Below are 18,759 nucleotides of genomic sequence, written 5' to 3' on the forward strand. Positions count from 1 at the left end.
AACTCCGGGCTCCGCCAAGGCAAAGTCAGCGACGCTGCTCCACCAGGATTTCCTGCACTCGGCGCGCTGAGGTCGGCTCGAACTTCGCCCTCAGACGAAGGCAACTTGGCTTCCCTTTAAAATGTACCAACTCGCGGCCCCCGCCCCTTGGGCCGCCTCCTCCCCTTCCCCTCTGTCCCCGCCCCGCGAAGGCTCCGCCCCAAGACTTTGGTGCGGGGGGCCTCGCTGCCACCTGCCTGCTGCCCATCCCACATGCAAAGCGTGACCGCTGGGAAGGCGGGTGCGCGCGCGCGCCTACACCGACCCCGCGCCACGCTACCGCCGGCAGCTCGCCTACCCTGGCCGTCTGCGCTTACCCAGCATGCACTTCCAGGCTTCGAGCTATCTCCGAGCTGCAGCCCTGGGGTCACAGCGGCCGGAAGAAACAGGAAGTTTGGGACGGTCCTAGTCGTGGGGCCGGGAGCCCGAAACGGCAGGCCCAGCACTCCGCGCTGCCTCGCCCTTCCCCCGCCCCCTCCCTCTGGCAGACTTCCCTGGGGTCCGTTTCGGGGGCTGGCCTGAGCTCCAAAAATCCAGATGTGTTTGTGGGTCATTCAAGGCACACTCCCAGGGTTCCCTTCGCTGTAGCATCTCTGGGATTTCTGGATGGAGGGGTGGGAGAAGAGGTGTGCTCCCGCCCTGGTGGGGTGGTAGGCCTGGAGGTGGTAGGTGGGGTGGTAGGCCTCTCCTCCGGCAGAGGTTTGTCCTCTGCCGGAGGAGAGGGAGAAGGACGGTAGATTGGATGTAAGAGGAGGGCTGGAGATTAGCTTCCCACAGCCATCTCTTGGACAGGTAGGGCAGAGGTTGGAACTTGGTGCTGAGTCCAGGGTTATTGTTTCCCCACCGCCAGTTAACTTTGCTCTAATCTCCCCTCCACACTGACTAAGGCTGTCCATTACCCTCAGCAACCATCTCACTAATGGGCACTGCTGTCCACCAAGGACACTGGGCAAGTAGAGGGGATGCCTATTGCAGCCCTACCCCTTGGGCAGAAAACGCAACAGGAATACCCTGTTGAAGGTGTTCTCTATCCTCACATCCTTTGGCCAGGCAGGTAGGACTGGAGTCCCAGTTCCCTTGGCCTTTACTTAACCTCTATCCCTACCCCAACATGAACTAAACTACTGCTGCAGGCAACCTCAAATGTCCTCACTCGAGCCTCTTGTTGGCCTATATCTGAGAGGATAGGGGCCATGATGGATCCCAATGGGCTGTGTCCATCCTAGCATGCCACTTGGCCAATCATTTTTAGATTGCGCGGACAGGCCCTTCGTGTGGACATGCTCATGCTCTTCCCATAGACTTATACTACCAGCCAGGGACCCCTCACTCCCAGCTCATTAGAGATTTCTTAAGTTTTTCTGGTGGCCTTTTTTTTTTTTTTAATTTTAGAGAGGAAGGGTGGAGGGGAGAAAGAAACATCAGTTTGTTGTTCCACTTATTTATGCATTCATTAGTTGTTTCTTCTTTGTGCCCTGATAGTGGATCAAACCCACAACCTTGATATATCTGGACGCCGCCCTAAGGAATTGAAGTATTCAGCCAGGGCTTCCAGGTGGCCTTAACTCAGTGTGCATCTTCCTAGTTTTCCCCAGAAGAAGGGGGTGAGCAGAACAAGAATGAATATTTTGGAAGTAGGAAAGTAAAGGTAAAAAGTTATTGGCTGTAGAATGATTGTGTGACTGTCACAGACAGTCTGTCTGTCACAGACAGATAGTCTGTCTGTCACAGATAGTGTCTGTCCCAGATGCCCCCCCAGGTGGAATTAATTGGTCTTTCCTCTGTGTTCCCATAGCATAGGATTTATACCTTTATTATCATATTTTATTGTAATTATTTATTTGCATGCTTCTCCACACACCCCTCCCCCCCACTAGACAGTGAGCTCCTGGAGGGCAGAAACTATACCTTATTTGTCTCCGCAGCTCCCAGCACAGATCCTGACTCACAAAAGAGTTGTTGAATAAATGAACTAGAAATGGAAGGGATTCAATTAAATGACCTCCAGATCTCATTCAGCTCCGATATTCCATGATGCAATTTAAACAGGCACCCAGAGATGCACTCACATACATGTAAACACACAAACAGAGCAAAAAGACAAGCACCATCATGCCATAGTCTGGGTGTCAGTGTAAGACCACTCCTTGGAAAGTGAACAGATGTTATATGATGCCAAGTAACTGGCCTTTTGAAAGTTGAATCTCCAAACCTAAACATCTGAAGTGTTGACAGCCAACGTCACAAATGGTTTGGCTGATTTTTTCCCCCCTACTGTCCTGACTTTTAAAGCAGCCACAGCCACACATGTAGAAACAGTGAACACTCCAGCTGAAAAGGCCTTCTGAGATGCTCTGGTACAAATCTCTTTATTTTACAGATGAAAAGGTCCAAAGTCACACAGGAGCACAAACGTCAGTACCATATTCTCACCACTTGGAGCATGCACATATATGATACATGTTTGTATGCAGATACCTGTCTGGACCTGCACACATGGCTGCTGACATACATAGCCATGGTTGCATCTCCAAAACGTGCCACTATGACACCAGGGCACACCGTCTCCCCAACAGCCCCTTAACAAATGAAAATGTCCCCACCCCATGTGGGGTGCTGATAAGGGAAGGGAGGGCAGGGGTCACTGGAGCTTAGGCAGCTCTTGCCAGAGTGTGAAGGGAATGGAGAAGCCTACTGGTTTGCAGCTGTCATTTAATGTGCTTGGCTAGCCCAGCTCCCCTTCGCTGGGCTCTCCTCCTCAGTCTGCTTAGGGCTAGAAGAGGAGACATTCCTGGTTCATTCCAGCGAGCCATGTGCACACGGCAGGCATGGTATGCAAGTAAGCAGGACACTTCCAGCTGCTGCCTTATACTTTGAGGGCTGACAGGCACCCCTCTTCCCGCAAACAAAACTCCCTACCCACTGCTGGCCTCTCTTCACAGGGGCATGATTAAAGCAACCAGGGATGTTGCAAGCTCTTCTCAAAAGGACAGAAATTATGGCTTTTTGTCCACCTTGTCTGCCCACTTTTTTCTAGGGGATCTCCTTTCTCCATCCCACTTCTAATTGGAAGCCCAGACCAACTTCACACTCCACCCACCTCTGGTTGTCCCATTATAGAGTGCTCCTTTAACACTAACTCCCTTGGCTAGTTTGCACACTAATTATTGGTGCCTAGTCATTGTTCCCCAGCAGGGTCCCCTCTTCCACCTCCATCCCACTTACCTGAGTATCTCAACCTGGCCTTTGTGTGGTGCTTTATGGCTTTTGAAGTGCTTTCCCACATGGGTCTTTTTTCACCTTTACCACAACCCGATGAAGCAAGTATTAGCAGCTTCATTTTACATACTAGGAGACTGAAGCTCAGAGAAGATGCAGTGACTTAGCACTGTTGCTCCAGCAGTGCCAGCCAGAGTGGAGAGCATCCCTAAGATGTAGACCCCGGTTCTCCCATTCCCCTCTCCCTTGAGGCTTCGAAGTGTTCAGAGCTCATGACTGAAGTGAATATTGGAACTAGTAGTATACTAGTCATAGAGGGACTGTTGTCTGTATCCTCTTTGGAAGGATGAACTATGCCAATAGAATATCCTCAGGCCCCAGTCCTTTCCTGCTGGTGTGCTAGAACTGAGGGCACCCCCCCCACCATTTTATGAGTATCAACTGATTTCCCTTGAGGGCGGCCCCACTGGGCAGTTCCCACCCCAATTGGACTCCCTCTAGATACCTGGGTCCCGCCCTGACTGTCCTCAGGGGCGGGGCCAGCCTTAGGGCAAGCTGGGGCAGGAAGTGGTTGCAATTACACTCTCCGCCTGCACTGGCTGCCGCTGCCAGAGCGACAGTGCTAACAGTCGGCCCCAAATGCCAGGGTAGGGCCTGGAAGAGGGCTCTGCTGGGGACTCCTGTGCTGGAATGAAGCTCCTTTCCTGAGGGAAGGGAGTTTCCAAGGCTGGGTGAGACCAGAAGGCTCAACCAACTACTCCTTACGTGGAGGAAAGAAGCGATAGGGTCGTGGCTCTCCGTTCCCACCCCACCCCCGTGAGGCAGCCACTCTGAACCATCATCCCTTTCTAGCCTGGCCACTAGCTAGAATCGGCTTTCCCCTGCTGTTTGGGTCCCCTGTCCTGGCAGTTCACAATGACACCTCCTACCAGGAGAGGACAAGCTTTGACACTCTGCTGCTGCAAACCACCAGAGCTCGGCGGCTTTATACACCACCCCCATTCCTCCCTAGCGTCTTGATCATTCCCATGGGAGCAGGCTCTGGGCCAGGTGGAAGGTGTGAATGGTGTGGCCACAGCCATGGTTATGGAGTACAGAGAGGGGTACGGGAGTTTGAGAATGTTTGGTTGGCATGGCCTCAGAACTCTCTGGGGATGGGCTTTCACTGAAAGCACCTTTAGCTCAGTACATTGGGGGTACATTGCATTGGAGGAAAGGAGGTATAAAGGAGCCCAGTGAAAAGACTGGAGGAACGAAGAAGCTATGAGATTTCGGAGGGAACGGGAATAAGTGAAGTAGTTAGGTTAACAAAAAGAAGTCCTAAAACCCAGTGGTTACAATGAGCTCCTCTTTGCCCTTCACCAGCATCTTCCCCTGCAAGCCTCAGGGTCCTTGGTTCTGTTTGCCCCCTAGAAAGCCTGCATTTAGCTTCAGAGCCCCATTTCGCATCCTACTATAAGAGCTTTACACCATCCTCCTTTCTTTGCCCAATTGATACTGCTCCCTTCTCCTAGGCCAAGCCTGCCCAACTTGCTGAGGTGGGTTGGGGCACCCCTTGGAGCTGCTCAAAGAGGAGGGTCTCCCTTCACCATCTCACTCATCCAGGCAGGAGTTAAAGGCCATGTGGCTTTGGGGGAAGGTATTGGTCTGCATCCACTTTTCCAGGGGTTCCGGGCTCCCAGGAGACTGAGAAGCTGTTATGGGCAACTTAGGGCTCCACAGACAGCATAGCAACAGGAAGAGGGAAGAAAAAAAGTGCAAAAAAGACAATCTTATCATGTCGTGTTACCAGGGGGCTGAAGGGACTCAACCTTGTCTTAGTATTACTTCACTCAGTGATAGAGATCACAATCAGAAAATTGTCTTTGATTATGAAAGATGATGACAGGACACAAGATCAAATAAAGGAATAGGGGATGGAAGTGTTTTGCAAACTGTTAAGTTCCATACAGATGTGAGGGATTATTCTTATTATTGCTATGTATGACAATTTTCATTTTGCTCCCATAGATCTGGTTTATTCAATACTCTTCTTAATAGAGGAACATGATGAAGCCAGATTAGCTCTGGGGTTTTTTGAGGCCCAGTGAAGCATCTTGGGTGTGTGTGAGAGAGGTAAGGAGGAAAGGGAGGAGGGAGGAAGGGAGGAGGAGGAGGAGAGAGGGAAAGAAGGAGAGAGAAAGGGAGAGACTGAGAGAGACAGAGAGGGAAGGTAATGGAAGAAAGTGATTTGGTAGAACCCCTTCTCTCAACATTTTTTCCCTGGCAAAATGAGGTTATATAATTAACAAGAAGGATAGACTTGAAGGAGAGAAGGACTATCAAATAATATGGTCAGAGAGGTTTAAGAGACAAGTCTTACTCTCTCTGTACCCTCAATACCCAGAATAAACTACAAGGAGGAGCTGGAGCTCCTGATGTCTGCTGAATGAGTGACTGATGGTCCAGAATGAGGGAGGGGCACTCCAACTCTTCTGTCTCCACTGTTTTTGCTACAGTGCTGATTACATACAGATGAGTCTCAGCTCCTTGCAGCTGCAGGAGTCACGTCCTACCAGTCCAGTCCCTCAAGTGCTTGTATGTGCCTGCAAGTCTGTAGCAGCAAGTCACTGTATCCCTGATGTCTCTGCCATAGCAAGAGGCCTGGTACTCAGAGGCCTAGCACACAGCCAAGGCTACTGGCACCACACAAGTCACTGCTATTTGATTCTTTAGGAATTTCCCCCCACCCCCCGGCTCTTGTAAACTCTCAGGACCAGTTTGAACATCAATCAACAAACAAATGGGGTCAAGGATGGTGAAGCACTTGGTGACCTGCAAAGCCCCAAACAAACGTAAGGGATTATTGCATTGTCTTGCAAAAAGAGATTCAGATTCTTTGAGGGTTGTGGTTATTTGAATTTTGGCACACAGGAGTTGACTGCGTTATAAAATGAGTATGTTTGGAGAGTGTCTGCACACATGTGTGTTCAGTGATAAGACCCATGGACAGAAACCTACCTGCCCAAATGGCACAGACAGACTCCTTTAGACCATGCAAAACCAATATTGGTAAGTTAACAAGAAGTTCTGGCTCTGTCTTTTTCAATATGCTTTTTAAAGAAGATTTAATTTATTTACTTTTAGAGAGGAGGGAAGGGAGGGAGAAAGAGAAGGAGAGAACATCCATGTGTGGTTGCCTCTTCGTGTGCCCCCAACCGGGAACCTGGCCCACAACCCAGGCATTTTCCTTCACTGGGAATCGAACCAGCAAACCCTTGGTTCTCAGGCCAGCCCTCAATCCACTGAGCTACATCAGCCAGGGCTCAATATGCTTTTATATAGGTGCTCTCATCAGAGTCCCCCTGTTATACTATGCCACTATTAAATCCCTCTGACTTGAATGGAGTAAAATAAAGCACACAGTGAGCTTGGAAGAATCTACTTTTGAGACTTTCGGCCTCTGAGAACTTTGTGAGAAATTTTCAGACACAGAAGAATATGGTCTGTGTAGGTCCTGGCAGGGTGCTCCAGACACATGCCAACTTCCCTCCATTCTCTGTCCCCATGGAGCAGCTCTCCGATGCTTCCATAATGTTCTACCTCCAGAACAAGAAGAAGGCTCTCTGTCGGTCAGTCATTCAATCGACAAACATGTTTTGAGTACTTTTCCATTGGTGCCAGGCCTTCTGCAAGGCTCCAGGGCTACAACAATGAAGAAGCTTTCATCACTCACCATTCACCTCTCATCTCTCAAGCAACATGTTTCGTGGCATCTCTTTCCCTTCAAGGCTATCCTTGATGTTCATTTTATTCTGCTGAGCTAAGCCAGTGTGAACAGTTTTGAATCCAGCCTGGTTGTTTGGTCTCTGACGGGGCAGCAAGGGACCCCTTTGGAGAGGGCAGTGCTCACAACATCAAATGGGGCTCTCAGACATGTGGAGCAGGTATCACAAACCTCCAGAGGAGATGCAAGCAAGCCTGATTCTTTTTTTTTTTTTTTGTCCACACCCTTGAAAAGTCAGGAGAAAAATCATGTGATCAGCATTGTGTTGGAACAGCATTCTCACCTCAGGTTCTGTCAGAGCAGATACTTTGAGTCTGGAAGGGCTCTCTCGGAAGTCCAGCTTAAGGCCCCCCCCTTTGGGAGCCCAGGTAAAGGGCTGTCTTATTGGTCCCCAGTACATGGCCATGTGCATTATTGGTGGAGAAATTCTAGTTAGTTAACTAGAACATTCAGGCAAAATGATTTCCTAGATTTTGGAATTTTCTAATTTATTGAAGGTACACCTCCAACTCCTTCCTTGTTTAACTGCTTGGTGTGGAAAATCTTTCCAACATGAAGGAACCCACTTGCTGGGTTGTCAGTAGGGTCTACTGGACAACTTGATGGAACCTGTCTTTGGTGGCTGGGTGTCTTGAAAGGATTTGCAATCAGTGGATCCCACACTAGGGTCCTTGAGCCCATAAAAGCCTGGGAGAAAAATCTATGAATTACATCTATTATTTCATCAAGTCTAGTGAAATGCACCTGCACGAGGCTGAGACTGCAGAGGTGAACTGTAATATCAAATGTTTTAGCTTTGGCTGGAATGAAATGACCTTCATGTGGCTCTCTGAGGCTGATCTGAAGTCCTGGTGCAATTTTATATGCATTTGATGCATTTTTATTTATTTTTAATTTTTTAATTTAATTTTTTTTAAGATTTTTATTTTATTTATCTTTAGAGGGGAAGGGAAGGAGAGAGGGAGAGAAACATCTATGTATGGTTGCCTTTCATGTGTCCCCTGCTAGGAACTGGCCTGTAGGGAACCGGCCTGCAACCCCGGTATGTGCCCTGACTGGGAATCGAACCGCAATTGTCTGGTTCGCAGGCCCGAGCTCAATCCACTGAGCTACACCAGCCAGGGCTTGATGCATTTTTAAATGGCAAATTATTACTTGAAAATATATCTTCTTTAAGAAAGTTAAGTATTTTAAACACAGAGGGTTAAGAGCACAGATTCTAAAATCGGACTGCCTGGATTCAGGTATCAGCTTGAAAACCTACCTGCTGGGAATGAATAAACAAACTGTGGGACATCCATATGATGAAATATTATTCAGCCATAAAAAGTAATGAAGTACCGATATTTGCTACAATGCAGACGAACCTTGAAACCATCACGCTAAGTGAAAAAGGCCACATACTAAATGATATCACTTAAATGAGGTATTTGGAACAGGTAAATCCATGTAAATAGAAAGAAGATAGGTGGTTGTCAGAGTCTAGGGGGTAAGAGGGAAAGCGGAGCAACTGCTTAACAGGTATGGAGTTTCATTTTGGGGTAATGAAAACATTCTGGTACTAGGTGAAGGTAGTGGCTGCACGATGTTGTGAATGTACTAAATGCCACTGAATTGTTCACTTTAAAATGGTTAATTTTAGGTTATGGAAATTTGGCCTCAATTGAAAAAAATTACTAGCTGGGCAACTTTAGACAAGTCACTGAACTTCTCTGTCTCTCAGTGTCTTCATCTGTGAAATGGGAAAATACTAACATTTACCTGATCAGGTTATTATGAAGTTTGAATGAATTCCTATTTGTAAATTTTTTAGGACATTTTCTGGCACATACCACGTGACATATGACTGGTTTTTTAAAGATTTATTTATTTATTTTTAGAGAGAGGGGAGGGAGGGAGAAAAAGAGGGAGAGATAACTGTGTGTCAAAGTGGGTTCATGAGGGGGAAGAAACAATAAAAACCCTGGTAGTGAAAAGCTTGGGGGGTCTCTGGTAAAGATGAAAAAGTGTTCAGTATCTTTCAGGGTGGAGTCCCCTCTGGTTCCAAATTCCTCACAGAGACTGCTAGAAATTTAGAGTACAAGGTACTACCCCAGACCTATTCAATAAGACCCTGAGTGGGAGGGTGCCTTGGCATCTGAATTTTGACAAGCTACTCCAAATTATTCTTATGTATATTGAGGTTAAAAATTTTTGGTGTGAGAGTTTAGACTGAATGTATACTGAAGGTAGAACATTGCCTCCTTGGATTTTTGTTTGTTTGTTTGTTTGTTTGTTTGTTTTTTGGATTTAAAAAAAAATCTAAATCTCAGGTTCCTGCTTGATTTAATCATTTTGTAATTTTCTTACTGCAATGGACAATTCTTCCCCTGAAGCCCCTTGCAGTTTAATGAGCAAGAACAGACACACAAGGATACATACAAACACACATGCCTGAAATAAAAATTGTATCTTCACTGAGTTATCTATAACCGCAAAGCTATGTGCCTACCCTGTTCTGTTCATGGTGGAAGCACTATGTTGGACTGCATGGAGGACATGGTAAAATGTGGCCCTTGCCTCCAGAATCAGATTCGAAGAGCCAAAGTGACTACTGAAAAGGCTAGTTGATTTGAGAAGTGTGGTGTGCCAAGGGATTGGTGGGGAGTGAGAGACAGCACGGTGGGGCAGGGCCCAGGTCTTCACTGAATACCTACTGTCAATCAGTCCCAAAGTACTCATGGAGTGCTAGCTGCTCAAAAGCAGCCAGGTACTATGAGGGATGCTGCCTTCTATGACAAGGTGGTGGCCCTCAGATGGAAAAGTACATGGGCACAGAGCACAGAAAAGCACTAAACGCTAAGTTGTGTGGTACTTACCCACAGGGCCAAGAATTCAGAGGCAAGAAAGCTTTGTGGAGGTGAAGCTTGAAGGACTTGGCCAAGTGGAAGAGAGCTCAAGTATAGGCATGTGGATAGGAGCGACAATGGCATGTGTGGGTTCGGCAGGACACCTCAGTGGTGCCAACACCTCTAAGCCTGCACAGAATCACCATCACAGCCATAGGAATGCAGTAGCTCCAGGAACTGGAATTAGGTGAGTACCCACTGAGCTGGGTTCTAGTCTCAATATTTCTTAGCCTCTTTGGGGGAAGAGGTAATAGTTTTAATGAAAGATCTTGTTAAATTTTATCCTATTCCCCTTGCCGAAAATACCTCTCTGTTTCTTTAGATTCAGGCTGTGACTTTTATTCCTGGACTTCGGTTAAGCAGGTGCTCCCAAATTCCAAACTCTTTAAAAAGTCCTCATGTTAAAAAAAAAACAACAACACAAAAAACTACTATAGGGCATCTACTAGGTGTCAGGTACTGTTTTAAGTGCCTAACATACAAGAACTCATTTGATTCTTGAAACATTATCAGGAGGTATTTATTAGTTGCCATTCTATAAATGAGGAAACTGAGGCTCACAGAGAAGTTGGGTCCATGGTGATGTTTCTAGGAAGTGATGGAGCCAGGATTCAAACTGCCTTCTCTATTTAACTCTAGAGTCTGTGTGTGTAACCACTAAATGGGAAGAAAAAGATGAAAAGAGACCAAGAGTTAAAACTGTCTTTAAATGGCAAGAAGGGAAGCCAGGTGTGGGTCTCAGTTTCTCTACTATAAAATAAGGGGATTAGAGTAGGTCATCCATTCATTTATTCACTTAACAAGCATGTACATGGGGGGGGGGCCAGGGTCAGGGATGCTATTGGGAGAAGGAAAGGAAGAAGGCTCTGAGACACAGATGAGAAATACTGGGCCCTTTCAATACAAGGAGGTGAAAATCTAGTTGGAGAGATGGATAGGCAGAGCGTAGAAGTGCTAAATAAAGGGCCAAGCTCAGCACCGAGGGGATACCCTGAGGGGCAGTTAATTTCTATGGGGAGGAAGTAGGGGTCAGAGAAAATGGCACGAAAGAGCTGGCTGGAGTAATGGTTGAGTGGGATTTCAAGAAGCTGAGAAGGACATAGAAAAAGCCAAGGGTGCAGTCAAGAAAGCACTCGTCCAAGGAATGGCCAGAAGGCTGGTTGGGTGAGAACAGAGGACTTGTGAGGGACACGGGAGGAGAGGAGGTTGGAACCAGATCAGGGAGGGCCCTAAAAACTAGGCGAAGGCTTATGGACTTGATTTTGTCAGTGGGTAGCCACCACCAGTTTTTCAGTAGGGCAGCTGATCTCTTGCAGTCCCTTCTATCTCTAAAACTGTTTGATTAAGATCCTTGTTAAGTGCGTAGGAGTCTTAGGAAAGATGAGCTTGACCTGAAGAGCCTCTGGGGTGACTTTAGCCCCGCTTCCTCTTTCCCCCACCCTAGCTATAAAATCTAGAAAGGTTCTTGGTTGTTTACAGAGTTAAGTTTAACCAGACATACTGTCTCCCCATCTAGACCTGGGGCTCTGGGAAGGCAGAGACCAGGCCTTCCACGGCATACGGGGGGCTGCTGCAATGCCTGTCCAGCAGCAACCTGCTGCAATAGGGTTTGTGCATTTGAGCCTTCCAAATAGTGAGTAGTGGCAACAAATTCTTTCCTTTGGCCCCTCTCAGGACATAAAGTGAAATAGAAAGAGAACTTAGTGTCTATAACTCATAATCAGCCTTGAGAACCTAGTACCGGCTCCACTCCTTCCCTGAGTTTGCAAGGCTCTTTCTCTTCCTCTCTCTTTCCAATTCCCTTTCAACTGGGGTGACTTAGAATGAATCCTTTGGCAGTCCTGAAATCCCAAGTTCCAATCCTGACTTTATCTTTAGCTGACTGGGGGTGCAGCAAATGAAGAGACAACCAGAAGCTTAAAATTCACTTCATTCTGACACACTAAAGATCTAAACCACTGGAATTTTGTTGTTGTCATAGGGCTGGGCTGTTTTACCAGAAAGACAAGGCCTCTGATTATAGAACAAAGCAGTGAATTGAAGCAATTATCCTATGAATTTACAGAGGTTGGTTTGGGACCTAAATTATCCTGGGACCCCCATATCCCATTTTACCTCATAAGTTTCGGGAGGGTGGGGCCCAGGCAGGTGTCACTCTTAGGTCTCTGTGCTGCATCTAGAGAGTCTGGTGATGCCGACACTGGTAGTAATAACTTCTGCATGAGTCCAGTAGGTTACAAGGGTGTCCCTGCGAGGGAGGTAGGACAAGTGCATTGATTTTCATATTTTAGAGTATGGGCGGGGAGACCTAAAACGCAGTACCTGGCATCAGCCTGGTGCTACTCAAATATTAGGGCTTGCTTGAGGTACCACTGCCAGCTGTCCACAAGACAGGACTAGGTTCTCAAAACTCCCAAACAATCCTCTTTGTATTACACCAAGCTGCCTCTCCAAGAGTCCAGATCCAGGCCAGTAGCTGCTATTGATGGGAGCAACAATTAGAAAAAAAAATCTGCCTGGATAGGAATATTTTGGCATTAAATGGATGTGTTGTACCTCACCGAAAAGAACTCTGGAGGTGAAGTGAGGACTAGTATAATTGAGTCCTAGCTACAGTGATCACTACTCATGTGACCTTGAACAAGGCACACACAGACATTCATACACTCAGTTTCCTCAATCACAAAATTGAGAATTGTAGTGAGAAACAAATGAAATGACACAAGTGAAAGGGCTTTGTAGCCCTGACTGGTGTGGCACAGTGGATCGAGTGTCAGCCTGCACACCTGAAAGGTCGCTGGTTTGATTCCCAGTCAGGGCACATGCCTGGGATGCTGGACAGGTCCCCAGTTGGGGGTGTGTGAGAGGCAACAGATTGCTGTCTCTCCCACACTGATGTTTCTCTCCCTCCCTTCCCTGCTCTCTAAAAGTAAATAAGCAAAATCTTTCAAAAAGAGCTTTGTAAACACTCCAATGGTGTACAAAGGCAAGGTATTATTATTAAGATTATGTTGTGGCTCTAGCCTCAAATAAAATAATCATTAACATCTACATTCTCTACAAGCTCTCCCCACCCTGCTCCTTGGTTTCCCATCATCTCCTGTAGGGCAGGAAGCGTGGCCCCCAACAGGAAAGGGCTCAAAGAAGTTAGAGCTTCAGCCAGTAAACAACCATCTTGCCCCAACCTTCATTTCACCAGATAAATGATGCAGCCAAATGGTAGATACAGCCTCGTGGGAATGAAGAGGTCCATTTCAGCCTCAAACCAAGGAGCAAAGTACCTCTAAGACCCTAAAGGGCCTTAAGAAAAGTGGAGATTCAGTATTACCAGGTTAATTAAAATCAGTTAAGACAACCAAGCCAAATCCAAGCGGTACTGGTGGGGCCTGCACTACCAGGCTCAATAGAGGTTGTTTCCACTCCCCACCCTACACATACACTTAGTAATGCATTTTCGAGTTCATATGTTGATTAGCTTAAACAAATAATTTCCAGATCTTCTTTTTTCCTCGGTGCTTCTCAGGCCAGAAACTTTTAAAGGTGGGTGTGTGTGGCGCATGGCAGGGTGAGAGTGGTCAAGTAAAACAGAGGTTCCCAAAGCAAAGTAAAATGACAAACATTATGTCCCCATTGCTGGCAATAGATTTGAGGTTGGTGAGGACAGCAAGAGGGCCTCAGACAACAGCAAAGCCACTGCAGCCTTAGTGGCTTGCCATCCTCCGCAATACTCACACTCATCCTTCAAACCAGGTGAGGGAGACATACCAGGCAAGTCTCAACTGCCATCTCTAGAGTTCTTCCAAAGAAGAGAAGATACCCCACAGCTTAGAGGTAGAACCTCTGGGCTTTTCACTAAGGAGGGGGTCAGGGAGGAGAAGGAAGACATTAATCTAGCAGGGCTTCCTTCTAGTCCAAATGACCTTCTGGCTTCCTTAGTATGGATAAATATATAATAAATTATATCAATATATGTGCACATAAAGGTTGTTTTTTTTTTTTCAAATTCCTGCTATTCATTTCACATTCTGTTTACAAAGTCTTGAACCCTCCTGGAACTGCTGGGCACCTCTGCTAAAACCCTGTAGGCTGAGGCGATGCCTTTGAAGTCCCCAACACGGGCTCAGGGTTGGAACCGCTGAAAAACACCCTGAGACTGAAAGCAAGTCTGCCGGCAGCTTCAGCTCCTTCGCAAGCTGCTCTCCTCCTCGGAGCTAATGTAAAGTCATCAGAGTTTCAATGTGGACCGCAGGCTTCTCAGCCCTTCAGTCCTGATGATGGCCTGGGATGTAAACATGTACGAGGATTTATTCCTTTGGCCAGACAAGGAGTCTTTAGGGTAAAGGGTAAGGGTCAAGGGGCTGGGTTTGATGACTGAGGAGTCGGAGGGCAGCAGGCAGAAGCCAGTCCTCTTTGGGCCAGGTTTTTGCCCCGAGTCCTGCAGGCATCCCCCTTTACAAACCTTCCGCCGTCCTCCTCCCCCTTCCTCCCTCGGGCCTCTGGATCCCGCCCCCCCCCCAAAAAAAAAAGATCCTCCACGCCCAGGCCGGGGGCTACCTTTTGAGGAAGGCCCAGAGGGTTTGCAGTCCGGGAGATTGCCAAGAAGGGTGAGCCTCTCAGGAGACGCGAGGCGAGGCAGCGAGCCCCGGCATTTTCCCTTCCCCAGCACCTGTCCCACTTCGGCGCTGGGGTTGGGGTTGCGCTCCTGGGCTGTCTCGGTGCCCGAGCGCCTGAGCTACACACCGAGGTCGTCCGGGTTAGGGAAGTGGGGGGCCGAGAGAGGGGCGGAGCGTCCGGCGAGGGCGCCCCCCCCCTCCACATGCAAGACCCTACACCGCCCCACACACTGAGTCTAAACGGTGAGAGAGAAGCACACAGAAAGCACGAGCGAAAACGCTCGCTCTCCGACCCGGAGCGGCGTTGCTCGCCCCCGCCCCCTTCCTGGAGCTGGGGGCTGGCAGGGGAAGGTGGCTCTGTTCTTCCCCCGTGGCCAGTGCGGGGTCTGCGGCTGCCCGGAGAGGTTCCGGCTTCCCCGGGGCTGGCAGGGGGAGCCCCGAGAACTGCAGGCCCGCCCCCCCTTCCTCCTCCTCCTCCTCCTTCCCCTCCTCCCCCACGTGTCCTCCCGGAGCCCAGCGGCCTGATCCCAGCACCCCCCGCCACCTCTCTCCTCCTCCCGCTTCGCCCGCTTCCCCGGCGGCGTGGAGAAGAGCAAAGTTGCGACAGCGGTCGGGGGCTCTGCCCAGGTGAAGGGGGCGCGGTGGGGGGTGAGGGGGGACGGTGCGGCCCTGCGGCAGGGGCCGAGGGAAGATAAAGAAACTTGCTTTCCACGGCCCCCACCCTGCGCGGGTTCGGATCTTGCGTGGACCGAGCCCTCGTGGCGAGACGCGGCAACGCCGCCAGGACCGAGGCCGGCACCGGGACCTAGACCCAGACCGCCCGCCTGGGCCGGATCGGCGGTCGCAGGCATTGGGCCAGGCCAGCACCCAGGCAAGGGCGGGGTGGGTGGCCGTACACCGGACCGAACCCGGGACTCCGGTGGCCTGGGCGCGGGCCGAACCCGGACCGGGCCGAGTTGGGTGGCGAAGTAGGACGTGGATTCGGGGGCGGGGCGCCGCGGGAGGGGGAAACGAGGCCCGGCCGGACCAGCCTGGGTGTGGGGGCGGGGGGCGAGTTCGGGGCACTTGCTGGGCTCGGGACCGAGCGGTAGGGCGGGGCGCCGCTAGGGGCTGGGCCGGACCCGCGGGGAGAGGGCGAGAGGAGGGGGAACCGGGGGTGGAGTAGGGGCGTGGAGTTGCGAGAGGGGTCTGGCCTCGGCCGGGGGCGAAGGTAGATCCGCGGGGCCGCCAGCGGAGGGAGGGAGGCCCGCGGCAGCGCAGCGGCGGAGAAGGCCAGCTTCCGCGGAGTTTGTGCCCGGGCTCCCCGGGCTCCGGCCGCCTCATGCGCACAAATGGGGCTAGGGGACTAACTGGTAAGCAACTACGAGTGTTAGACGGTGTTCGGCGGCGATTCGGGGAAAATCGAGGAAAGACACACTCTGCAATTGTGCCGAACCCCCCACCCATTTCTTAGCATCTGGATTCTGCTTTCAGGGGGCCGCGGACCCTCCCCCCTTCCCCCGCCACAACCCTTTGACTCTCCAGCTCTCCCCACTGCCTCTTCCCCTCCCTCGGCCATCTGACTCTCTTAGGGGTGTGTGTTTGGGGGCGGACGACGGCGGGGGGGTATACTTTCCCTCTCGCCACAGCAGCCTAATTCGTGTCTAATTCCTACACGTAGCGTCGCTTCGAGTCGCGCGGACATTAATGTTTAGATAATCTACTACCCACTACACCCCCCACCAAGTGATTTTATGGCTTTTAAGGAAAGGGACGAGCCCTCGGATTCCATGCCTGGGATGAGGTTTGAGGATTTGGATTCACTCCCCAAGCTCACTTCCACTACCAACTCCTTCCTTGTGGGCTATTTCCACGGGATCCGAACTTGGGTGGGGGAAACGAGAGTATTAATGTGCTTCTCTCTCTACACAGGGTCGGTGTGCCAAGGACGGCTAGTCTCCGAGGGAAAGTAGCCACCAGTCCAACTCGGGTCGCCCCCACTACTGCCTCGGTGAGGGGGACAATGATAAGAGGGTACTGGTGGGTAGGGACCCCTCATAAGAGAGATGGCTGCTTAGTTGCTCCCAGAGGGACTCTATTTCTTGGCGGGGAGGGATACGCGAGCCCAGGCTTCATAGTAAGGATTCCTGGGAGGGAGATGGGGGTGGCGACAGCTGGGGGGGGGGGCGGTGGCGGGAAAAAGGGGGAGTCACACCCTGCCAGCAAGGGAAGCCTCCCTCGGGACCTTGGGAGAAGAGGACTCAATGCTTCTGCTCTGTGATGCCCAGAGGGAAGATTTGCACACTGCATGGGGCACCTATGGCCTGAGAAAGTCAAGTCGAGCATAAGGTGGAGAGCACTGGAAGAGAGAGAACCCTCAGGCCTTGGTGCATTGATCTTTTCCTTTCCTCAACCTCCCCCTTCGAGGGGCGTCGAGTGGGGTGGGCGTGGGGCTCTTGCAGCCCCTCAGATTGAGCTCCTCCACCTTTCCTGGGAGTCTAGCTTTTTGCCCGGCTTGCTGCAGCCACCGCTGCCTCCCTCTCCGGAATCCGCTCGGTCCTCGCAGTGATCCCCTCCTCCTCCCCTCCCCTCCCAGTGTCACCGGGGCTGCTTGGCTCTGCCCCCTTCGCCGCCGCTTGCTCCCTGCTTTCGTCCCTCCCTCTCTCGCTCCCTCCCTCCCTTCTCCTCCTCCCCATTTCTCCCCCCCCCCGGACAGGCGGCATTCTGGGAGTTGTAGTCCCGTGAAGCCGGGTCTGGCAACGTCCGCGGACTCCGCCGGACTCCACTTCCCGTGGAGCCCTGCGACCGGCACCCACTCCACCAGGCTTCGCTCGCACACACAGACACACACACACCGCTCTCCCCCTCACTCTTTCGCTCGCCGCGGTTGCTGCCAGTGTGTGGCTCTGTCTCTCCTCCGCTTTGCTGAGCCCTCCCTTCTTCCTCTCAGTTCCTAGAGTCCGACCGCCGCCGCCGCGGAGAGAGACGAGAAGGAGGTCGGTGGCGATAAGAGGCGGAGGGGGGCATCGGATCCGGGCAGTGTGAGGCGGGTGGCGGTACTGAGTGGGTAAGAGAGAGCCCGGGTGGCGGCCTTAGCTTCTCCGCGGAGCCGACCCGAGAACAGGTGCGTCTTTTTTTCCTCTCCCTCAACCCCTCCACCCCTTTTGGCTCCCCGGCTTTCTCGTATCTCCCCCCTCGCTTCTTTCCATCTTAAGCCTTTCCTCAACCCCGTCCCTTCGTCGCCCCACAAGCCGCTCAGCTACCCCCCGGGGGCGCCGTCCTCTTCGTGTCCCCGGACGTAGCGCTCGCTGGGCTTGCTCGGTTCTCGCCCCTCCCTTCGGGACTGCTCCTCTCCACTTCCCACCTTCGTACCCCGTTCCTGCCCTACCCTACCCCCACCTCACCCCTTTCCCTCAGCCAGGTGAGACTAGTTCGCTTGGATTCGGAAGAGTCTTCTTCCCGGCTGGGCGGGGGTCTCCATGGAAACGGGGGTCTGGTTGATCCTAGGGGGGAAACCATTGGAATTACCCCACTCCTTGGAAAAGGAGGTGGAGGCTATGGTTTTGTTAACTACCTGGCCCCAACCCCCCGACCCAGGGATCCGACGATCAGAAGGGAGGATGGCCAGCAGGGCAGGGCGATAAAGGTCTTGTTTTTTTGGGGAGGGGGGGATTACTGTCCGTGATGAAGTCTTGAAGAGACCTGGAGAAAATACCCTCCAACCTCAGAGGGGAGGTGCGACGGGTGCTCTTCAAGGCTGCGTTCTCCCCGGTGTTGGGGTGCAGGAACCGTAGGGTAAGGGGTACACCTAGGTGGTGGCGGGGCCTTGGGTTCAGGAGTGGGAGTGCTGTGATGGGGGCAGGGGCAATTATCCCAGTCCCTGGAAAAAAGGCGGGGGATGACTTCGGAGCGCCCTGGCTCCGCTGCCCTCGCTCTACAGGCGGGGGCCGCCGGGCCAGGCGCGGCGGGGAGGGGGCTTAAATGGAAGGGGGATGAGATGGGGGCAATTCCCTCTAGCCTCGGCAAGCTAGGGGGGAAATCCGGCGTGCAAGCTCTCCACCCGCTTCGCGCCAGGCCTGGAGGCAAGGGGTTTGAGAGCGGAGCCGAGGGCTGGAAGGAGGGAGGCTCCGGTTACGGGGCCGGGTTTCGGGATCAGGGGCAATCCCCTCAGCCCTTGGAGAAGGAGGGCGAGGGACGGCCGCGAACCCCAGGGCTACCCCACCCCGGTCTTTAAGGGCGTGAGGAATGGACAGCA

At 51.3% G+C, this 18,759-nt stretch overlaps 1 protein-coding gene across 7 annotated transcripts in view; it reads left to right on the plus strand.

Moving 5' to 3' along the window:
* Positions 1 to 15,039: 15,039 nt before the first annotated feature.
* BCORL1 (BCL6 corepressor like 1) overlaps positions 15,040 to 18,759 on the plus strand; it is a 64,380-nt gene continuing 60,660 nt past the window's right edge. For 2 of the 7 annotated variants that reach the window (XM_037147099.2, XM_037147107.2), the window contains exons 1-3: positions 15,731 to 15,877; positions 16,437 to 16,515; positions 17,455 to 17,628. The gene's annotated coding sequence lies outside the window, so the exon portion shown is untranslated. Of the gene's footprint in view, positions 15,153 to 15,730; positions 15,878 to 16,436; positions 16,516 to 17,233; positions 17,629 to 18,759 lie in introns of those variants that run through there. The other 5 variants (XM_037147100.2, XM_037147102.2, XM_037147108.2 and 2 more) reach the window with 5 other exon arrangements.

This window comes from Artibeus jamaicensis, unplaced genomic scaffold (assembly GCF_021234435.1).
Source record: "Artibeus jamaicensis isolate MK-2021 breed Jamaican fruit bat unplaced genomic scaffold, CSHL_Jam_final contig_240, whole genome shotgun sequence".
In the NCBI taxonomy this organism is placed as follows: domain Eukaryota; kingdom Metazoa; phylum Chordata; class Mammalia; order Chiroptera; family Phyllostomidae; genus Artibeus; species Artibeus jamaicensis.